This window comes from Ursus americanus, chromosome 9 (assembly GCF_024610735.1).
Source record: "Ursus americanus isolate L20-20 chromosome 9, mUrsAme1.1.p, whole genome shotgun sequence".
Lineage (NCBI taxonomy): Eukaryota > Metazoa > Chordata > Mammalia > Carnivora > Ursidae > Ursus > Ursus americanus.
The window spans coordinates 33,285,061-33,295,381 of record NC_142135.1 but is presented as its reverse complement, the minus strand read 5'-3'; positions in this window follow the sequence as shown (position 1 = coordinate 33,295,381).

Sequence of the window (10,321 nt, the reverse complement as noted above, 5' to 3'; positions counted from 1 at the left end):
CCAGCGGTGCTGCCCCCAGCAGGGCAGCACATCCCTCCTTCTGGGCCGAGCTTCTGGGTCTATGGCTCAGGGGAGAGACCTTCCCCACACCTGACTCTGCCTCACGTAACAGCATCGATGATGTTCGTTCTAGTTGTAAACCAATCGTAGAATACCACAAAACTGGAGTACAAGTCTAACAGCGAAAATCTCATCCTGAGAAGGAAAAAAGAAGAGTCATTTATTCATATATTTTGGAGAAAAAGCCACTCTTTGTTATTTCTTTATCACGGTATGGATACTCGCAAAGAAAATAAGCATTTAGGGGCACCTGAGTGGCTCAGTTGTTAAGCATCTGCCTTCAGCTCAAGTCATGATCCTGGGGTCCTGGGATTGAGCCCTGCATGGGTCTCCCTGCTTAGCGGGAACCCTGTTTCTCCTTCTCCCACTCCCCCTGCTTGTGTTCCCCCTCTCGCTGTGTCTCTGTCAAATAAATAAATAAAATCTTTAAAAGAAAAGAAAATAGGCATTTATATTTTCCTCTTTTAAGCTTCCTAGAACAAAAATCTTAAATGATTTTTCCTTGGAAGAGTGGAGTCATCTAGTAAACCCTGTTGCTAATATACAATTGAACTGTACAAAATTAAACACATCTCACATGACTGTCATGGGTGTCCTCTCAAGAGCTGAATCACATATACAAAAGCAAACTCCTCTAGAACAACAGAAACATGGAAACCGAGAGGAAGTCTCGCTGTTCAAGACCCAGCAGGAAGGGAGCTTGGAGGTTAGCCACGACCTAAATTCCTACCGTACTGAAATAATACAATTTTAGTCAACCAACCAGTGTTTACTTGGCATCTCCATTGCCTCTGAGGCTGCACAGGGTCCTGAGGGCAAGCTGAGGGCCACGGGGACTGACCGGCTCCCCAGGGTCGTGTTGCTGCCCAAACCGGGACTGAACCCCAGGCCTCCCGACTGCGAGAACCGTACTCCTTACTTTCTTTGGGTTGCTTTTTCTTCAGCGGGGAATGATATGTTTGGTTTCCATATGGATGTGAAACAGCAAAATCAGAGCTATCTGTTCTTTCCTTTCATAATGCTGCTGCTTTTGGGGATCCCCTCAGCCCAGGCCAGCAGTGTGTACTGACCCTGGGTGTGCTTTCCACCGCCAGCCACACCTTCTCTGGCACAGCCCGCTTTACCTGCGCTCCAGAGAGCCCGATTTCCCGACGATGACCCCCCTCCCCATTCCTCCCCCCCTCCAGGGAAGCCCTTATCGAGGACTGGCAGATATGGGGATACACATGTTCCCATCCCTGTCCTCTGATGGGGCGACTCTTGAGATGTGACTTACCCCTCCCCAAGTCACCTTTGCTTCGTGTCACCCTTACATAGTCCTCTTTTCTTCCCCGCCCCACTTTCTTATCCTCCTAATGATTTTTCCTCGGAACATTCCCTAATACATCGTTTTCCTAGGAATTTTCCTGGCCTCAGACTCTGTTTCCAGGGAATACAAGTGAAAAACCACCAACTCTGAAATATTATTATTATTATTATTATTATTATTATTATTATTATATCAAGACTTATTAATACAATAATAATATAATATATTTATTTTTATTATTATTCTTGATTTTAGACATGTTATTGAGCCTCTCATATCTAAATTTCCTCCTGTGTAAACGTGGAGACTTCTCTCTTCCTACCTTCCCTTCATCTCTCCCTTCCCTCTCTTCCCTCCCTGCTCCCATCCAACTGCTTGTTTGTATGTGGGTGTGAATTGGGGGCTTGGCACTCAATTAGAGAAGCTGGCCAGGTCAGTGCTTTGGTGTGCATTGAAGCTGAAGCCAAGTAACTTGCTGATGTGTCCATCACTCATGCCTATGACTACAGGATGAAAAACATGTTTTCCAAATCTGGTTGATCAGTGGGGCAAGAGAAATGGTATTTTTCCATATCCCTCATGGGACTAGACCACCGAAGGATTTTGTAAGCACTTGTTGGCAGACTGGAAAACACAGCCAGGTAACTTCCAGAGGGGACAGGAGCTTTGTTGGGGACACAGCGGAAAGTAGAAGCTGAAGGGGAGTGAGTGGGAGAGGTACAGGCTGGAGCATCGAGCTGGACCTGGGGAGGGGACAGGGGGCCTGGTCCAGGGAGGCCCTGGGAGCCTGGGAAGATTCCACAGAGGGATGGGATGGTGATGTGAAGGCCTGGGGGAATCCCTGGAAAAGGTGAAACTGCAAGGGGACACAGGACAAATAAACACCCATGGAAGAGAAGCTTCCAAACCATGGGTAATCCCTTACTAACTGCCAGGCAATATGGTGGGTAACTGTCAGAGACTTACGCTAAAAAATTTGTATAAGAAGAGCCTGTGCTGGCCAACCATGGTGACTGGCATTTCCACAAATCAAGCCATTTGATGAAGGCAAGATTTCTTAACCTGAACCCAAGGCCCAAAGACCTTGAATTCAGAGGGGGGGGGGGGGTCCATGAGCTTGCATGAAGAAAAAAAAAATATCTTTATTTTCTATCTCATTGAACTGAAAATTTAATTATGAATGTAGTCAACAAACCTTAGCACTACCTAAGACTTTGTCACCAATACAAATCATAGATAATTTCATATAGTGTTACAGTTGCTATGAATATTTCAAAATATCATTTATACTGTCTGTATTTTAAAATTAAGAAAACGAGTAAACATGCCTCTAGATCTTGTTTTCTAATATATTAATAAAGAAGAACACATTACTACTGTACCTTTTAGAACACATTTGAGCAGTATTTCAATATAATTGGTTTCCTTTTTATTTTATTTTATGTATTTAAAACCATTATTCAGAAAAGGGATCCATGGAAGAAAAAAAATAATAATGAAGGCATTGAAAGTCACAGATGAAAGCTCACATGAGTAATTGTTACTGGTTTTCTCTTACACTCATTGGAAAAGCTTCATCCCCCCTGCCCCCCGTGAAGAAAGGATACAACAGAAAAGGTTAATATATTTTTTTAAAGATTTTATTTATTTATTTGACAAAGAGAGAGACAGCCAGCGAGAGAGGGAACACAGGCAGGGGGAGTGGGAGAGGAAGAAGCAGGCTCCCAGCGGAGGAGCCTGATGTGGGGCTCGATCCCAGGACCCCGGGATCACGCCCTGAGCTGAAGGCAGATGCCTGACGACTGAGCCACCCAGGCGCCCCAAGGTTAATATTTTTTTAAAAATATTTTATTTATTTATTTGACAGAGAGAGAGAGAGAGAGCACAAGTATGCAGAGCGTCAGGCAGAGGGAAAGGGAGACGGAGGCTTTCCTCTGAGCAGGGAGCCCTACGCGGGGCTCATCCTAGGACCCTGGGATCACGACCTGAGCCGAAGGCGGCAGTTTAACTGACCAGGTGCCCCGCAAAGGTGAATATTGATGAAAAAGAAGAGAAAGATCTGCTTCAGAGGACAGAGCTGGAAGTTGGCAGCACACCTGGGAAATCTACAGCACGCTGGGAGGATGTGCTTCAAAAGAGAGAAAGCCAGAGGATCTGTTACCACAACAAACAAACCAACCCCAAACTTCTCTGCAAAGTGATGTGGATTGAAGGATGAGTCAGCCCAAACGCGGGTGTTTGTTGAAAATACAGATTTTTCAGGCCTTGGGTTGAGCGTAGGAATCTGTATTTTTAACAAGCACCCCAGGCGATTTGGGGATAAAACCTAAGCGGGGAGCCCTGACTATGTAAGAACGTTGGGATAGAAGAGAACGCTGTAGTTTTCCAGGGAACAACTTGGCTGTCTTTGACATGCTAATTTATACCTGACTTCCCAAGAAAGGGAAATTGCCTCTCTGGGTGGTACAATCCAGCCCCCTACTGGGGCAGGTGGACCTTCTCTCTGCAGGAATTTTAAACCTTGTGTCATTCATGAATGTTCCCTGCCATGTTTTTCAAAGCACCAGATTGATCAGGGCTTTGCTTGGACTAAGTGAATCTTTTTAAGTAGCTCTAAATTCTAACTATGCTTCCTATCTCAGTTTTATAAAGGGTGAAATATTTGCTTATTATCAAATACTTATTATGTAAATCATAACGTCCTAACTTTAGTGTGATTGAATGCAGTTTGGGATTTTAGGGGAAGTTCTGAGGAGTAAATCCACAGTATGTTTCAAAGAGAGATTTAAATTGCTAATTTCCTTCCTCGAGTTGGAATGTGAGGAAGGATTGTCCCAGACTTCGCATGCAAACCACGTAGTTAGCATTCCTATGTAGTAACGGTCTCTTAAGTTGTGTTTTGGTTTGAGAAACTGCAAGGATAAATACAGCACGAGGGGGGAAACTTTGCTGTTTATTTTAAAGGGGATACAAATTTACGAGGAGCTTTTGCCCGCCAGAAAAGAGCATTCTCTTTAGTCTCCCACATGATTTTATTCCTCTAATCACATTGGAAGGAACTTTTTCCCTAATGCTATCTGAGTTCTCCATTTTGGTGCCCAGGACAAAGAAGTGAAGAGCTATGTCACACACACACATGTAATAGAAACCTAAAGAATAAGCTCATCACCGGACAATATATGTGATTTGGAACAAGGTCATAATTATTTGCATAAGATTCAGAAAGTTGTGCTGGGGACGCTGTGAGGAACCAGAACTGGGTCTCTCCTTTCCCAGGCCCAACGGTAATCCTAGGCACTTCCTCTACATTCATTCTGTTTTGAGTAGACGAGTCATGGTGGCATTTTGACCCGTAGCAAAACCGCATTGCGACATTTCAATGGCATAATTAGTGACAATTCAGCCAATCTCTTTGGGCACCTTCCACATACACCAGGGTCTGGTATGTACATCGGCTCATTGACTCCTTATAGTAACTCCATTAGGTAGGTTTTGTCATCCACATTTTATAAGTGGCTGGCACAGAGTAAGCACTCATTGAAGAGTACTTACTGTTTTAGGTCATCATTATTACTTTTGTGAATAACTTCCATATGAGGTAATCAGAACACTTCCAGACTCTTACTTGGGCCTTGGAAAATGGTTCCGTTTTGCTAGCTGGCAACAAGGAGGAGGCAAAGGGTAGTCTAGTGTAAACCAAAGGCTGAAGGAAAGAAACTATAAGGAGTATGTGAAAAATGAGGAGTAAATTGGCTTGTCTGAATTGAAGAGTTCCGAGAGAGGCATGTTTGAAGCCGTGCCTGGAAAGATCACCGTGGGTCTCATTTTAGATCCTTGCTAGGCCAGGGAGTTTGGACATGAATTTAAAGGCAGTGGGAACTCACTGAAGATCGGTGATTTGGGGAGCTGTTTTGGAGTATGCAGGAAGGACTGGGGGCAAGGCAGGGGGAGGACACAGAGAGGGATGCATTTTAGAGAGACTGCCGTATTCCAGGTCTGAAGTGATAAAGTCAGAGCCTGAACCAGGGCAGTGGCTGTAAGAACAGAAGGAAGGGGTGTGTGGCAAGAGCAATTATGCAAGAGGGCTTGTTAGGACTTGGTGCCAGGCGAAAATTGTGGGGAAGATGGAGAAATCAAAGAGGACCGTAATCAAGGTCTTAATCTTGAAAAACTACAGTATCATTTCCAGATAAAGGAGATGGTGTACAGATATAAATTGGTAGGTCTGACTTTGAACACACTGATTTTGATTAGAGTGCAATATCAAGGTGAAATTGTTTGCTCAGCAGTCACAAACTCTAGTAGAATGGTAGAAATGGAGAATGGAGAGTCCATTCTTTAGAAAGACTCATACTTTTTTTGTTTTTTTAAAGATTTTATTTATTTATTTGAGAGAGAGAGAGAGAGCATGCATGAGCAGGCACGAACAGTGGGGAGAGGCAGAGGGAGAAGCGGACTCCCCACTGAGCAGAGAACCTGACGTGGGGCTCAATCCCAGGACCCCGAGGCCGTAACCCAAGCCGAAGGCAGCAGCCTAACTGACTAAGCCACCCAGGCGCCCCTAGAAAGACTCATCTTTTGTGGGTGGAGGAGGAAGGGAGCCATCGAAGGAGAGGGAGGACAGTTTTGACATGTAAGGAAGGAAAGTGATACAGTAAACAAGTGTCAGGTAAGCCGAGAGAGGAGACAAACTCAAGCTGGGGGTGGGGGGTGGCCAAAGAGGACAGTGGTGGCCACTAGACATTTGTGGGAGGCACTCACCTTCTCCTGACCTTCCTGCATCTGAAAGGCCCACGAGGAGGGTATAGGGGCTTAGGAGAAAGAGGGAAGCTCTGTGGAGTAAAGATTGTAGGTCTTACATTGATGTTTTTATTCACAGCCCCACAAATAAACCTCACTTGTGGTCAGGAGCACCATCTGTGAATATGGAAAGTCTATCATTTTATTTTTCCAGTCATTGTCAACATCATCTTGAAGCGTCAGGAGGCATTGGCTGCAAATACAGAAACACAGACTCAAACTGGAGTTAACAATGAATTGGAAGTCCTGAGGTAGAGTAGACATTGTCTTTGGTTGATTAGAGGCTCAACAAAGTAATTAAGGACCCAAGTATTTCCCATTTCTCCTTTCTGCTGTCCCCAGTGGAAACTTCTTCCTTACAGAAGTAGCAAGATGGTTACTAGAGACTGCAGTTCCAGATGTCAGAGAATTATAGCTATTTGGAGGAAAGAGTCCACCTTTTCCTGTAGCTCTCTTGGAGGAGGCAGGAAACTTCATGAAGCATCCCAGCAGACTGCCCCTCATGCCTCATTGGCCAGAAATAGGTCACATGCAAATACCCGACACAATCTTGGTAAGGGTAATGGCTTTGCCTTCAGAGGAATCAGATCTATTCCTGACAATTTCCTCTGAAATACTTGGCTATACGGATGGGTCCCTGGACAAAAATGGGATTCCGTTAGAAAGGAAGGACAAGTGAATGGACCCTGAGTGGGTAACTCTTAAATGGAGGTTACATTATCGGTCTCTAGGATTACAAAGAAATGTTTGCTTAGGGTCCTATCTGAAAGGAGTTGGTGGTTGACACTCGAAAAAAGACAGCAAATTTTTTAGTACAGTTTCGACATACAGTAGGCACTTAAGAATATTTGTTGGAGGCACAAATACATACTCGATCACCCTAAATGCTAAATGAATAATAGAGCCATGCACAGGTTCATGTCTGCTACTGGACCAGTTCTACTGCAAAGATTTATCAAATTTAGTGAAGTTCTATTAAAATGCACATACCCAAGGGGCACCTGGGTGGCTCGGTTGATTAAGCATCTGACACTTGGTTTCATCTCTGGTCATGATCTCAGGGTCTCTACGACCCGTATGGAGTCTGCTTGAGATTCTGTCTCTCCCCCTGCCTCTCCCCCTGCTCACGCTCATTCTCTCTCTCTCTCAAAATAGATAAATAAAATCTTAAAAATAAAATAAAACACATCTGTATTTTATCTGTGTGCCAAGTCACAATTGCCTCAGAATTCAAATTCAGTTTTTTTCATGGCTCCAGTTACGTGCATTTTTAACAAGAAGCCTAGGGGGTTCTAGTACAAGTTTCATGGGTGTTAGGGAGGGTAGCTGTAAGGGTGTGGTTGGGGTAGGTAGGCATAATGTCTTAAAAAAGTATTTAATGAATCATCAAATTAAATAACTAGTGATTTCCCTTCTGATATTTGTAAAGTGGTTGCTAGGATTTACAAAATAGTATTTTATAATTCTTATCAAAGAACCATATGTACAAAGGGAACTTATGGTACAACTCTGCCCCTTCCAGGCCCAAACTTATTGGCTGCCGAGGAAAAGGTGAATTAAACAGTGCTTTCCAAATTCCAAATTTGGTGGTATTTGTTTTATTTCAGAATACAATTACATAAAATTATCAGGCTGCTTTTGTGGATTGACAATATTTGTTCATATTTATCCTTCCCCAACACCAGTTAACCAACCCCCCATTTCTTTATAATTTATCATACTCAGAAACTTACAGGTGGAGGGAGAGACTAGTCTCTCCTTCTGGATTGTAAAATTTACATTTATTGGCAGAAAACCTTAGTTTGTCACAGCTCTTATTTTAAATGAAGAAATAGAGTCTAAATTCCAACCAGCAGGTTCACTCCTGCTTGCTTTCACCTTGCCAATGTCATTTTCATTTATACCCGATTAGTATCTACCTCCCTTTCTTAATTCATCCTTTTATGCTGCATTGTACTCATTCCCCTTACTGGGGTGTGTGTGTGTGTGTGTGTGTGTGTGTGTGTGTGTGTGTGTGTCTAAAGCCTGGTTGGAGAATGTATATAATAATCATAACTATAATGCAAATTGTACAGCAAACATGATTTCAAAGCACTCTCACTTCCATTATCTCAAACTTCAAAATTTATGAGGTGCTAATATTCATATCATTTAACAGGTTAGGAATTTGATATTTGTCCAGGATCATACAGCTAGTAAATAATGCAGCCATGGAAAAAAACGAAATAGTTTATATGCTATGGTGGATTTGGTAGTGTCATATAAACTGGATTTAATTTTGTAGGATTATTTTTTTATACCTAAAAGATCATTTTATATGCTTTTACACAGCAATAGCTATTTTTGGATGTTCTTGCAGAGGGTATAAATGAGAGAACCGAGAATCAGACACTGTAGCAAGTGGCAGAGCCAGGACCACGTTTCCTGGTGCGTTGAACCCCTGCCTAACACCCAGTCTGTCTAAGATCGTGCTTTACAGCACCCCTTCCCTTTATCCAGCCCATGCTCACTTTTTTTTTAAAAGATTTTATTTAGTTATTTGAGAGAGAGACAGAGACAGAGAGCACTAGCAGAGGAGCAGAGGGAGAGGGAGAGGAAGACTCCCTGCTGAGCAGGGAGCCCGATATGATACAGGAGTAGATCCCAGGACCCGGAGATCATAACCTGAGCCGAAGGCAGCCGCTTAACCGACTGAGCCACCTGGGCCCCACCCCATGCTCACTCTTGATTATCACAAAACTCTCATGTTCTCCAGAGAATCAGTGATGCCAAGAATATTTTGTCAGATGTTAATTTGTGTTCAACATACTGTTTCCCTCCCCCACAAAGTGCTATTAATTATACTTTTTAAAGTCCATCCTCACCTGTTTGAGGACCCCTCCTTTGGAATCCAGGTCCCGCATCATGCGAGCCTTTTGCTGCTGTACAGCTCAGGACCACAGGGCTGTTGCTGAACCTCAGGCCAGAGGCTCGTGGTTCCCACTGCATGTCTGCTGGAACCGCCTGTCGCTGGGCAGCGTGGGGATGACTTCCTATGTACTCCAGTCCTCTTACTTGTCCAACTTCCCCAACATTGCACTTTGTCCTACCTTTAACCTGTGATTGCTTCACTCCCATGAGCCTGTGTAGGGTGTTCCATTCCCCTGCAATCGGTAGGCAAAGATTGATCCATAGGACCAAACCTGAACTTTAACCTCAAATTCTTTCTATACAATTGTTAAGTTATTAGCTCATTTGAGGTATATCTATTATACCTAATATATATTATATATTATATATAATATATTATACCTAATATATATTATATATATTATACATATATATATGTTATACCTATATATCTAAATAAATATCTATTTATTGAACAGGAACTTGTTCCATGCCTTTGAGGAGCTGAGTTGGTGGAGGAAGAGAGGGCTTGTCAAAAAATGTGCAGGGTGGGATTTTATCTTGCTTTCAAGCTAACAAAGAAGTCTTCCATGTTTTAATGGATGCTGGTATAAGGCACACATCTCTGGGGTCAGAGAAAAAGGACTTTATATGTATATTTTTAAAAATTTTTATCAAATTATTATTATTATTTTTAAGTAAGCTCTACACCCAACATGGGGCTTGAACTCATGACCCTGAGATCAAGAGTCGCATGCTCCATTGACTGAGCCAGCTAAGAGCCCCAAAAAGGACTTTATTTAAAACTCATCACATGGTAAGCAGCATAATTATAAGCATATTTATGTCTGCTACCCCTGCCTCTGAGTCCCACAGGGGTGATGTGGACAGACCCAGGTGGGTGTCCGGACACACAGTGGGTTGCATTACAGGAGAGGGCGCTGAGCTTAGGGGACCCAAATCTTTCAGATTGGATGGCATGAAAGCTTACTTAGACAAATGTATCATACTAATATAGGATGATAGTAGTGCAAACTGAGTGGAGGGTTCATGGAAACTCTATCTTCACAACCTTTCTATAAATCTGAAACTATCCTAAAATAAATATTTGTTTTTAAAATTACTTACCAAGGGGCTTCTGAGTGGCTCAGTCAGTTAAGTGCCCAACTCTTGGTTTCAGCTCAGGTCATGATCTCAGGGTCATGAGATTGAGCCCCATGTGGGGCTCTATGCTCAGCACGGAGTCTGCTTGAAATTCTCTCT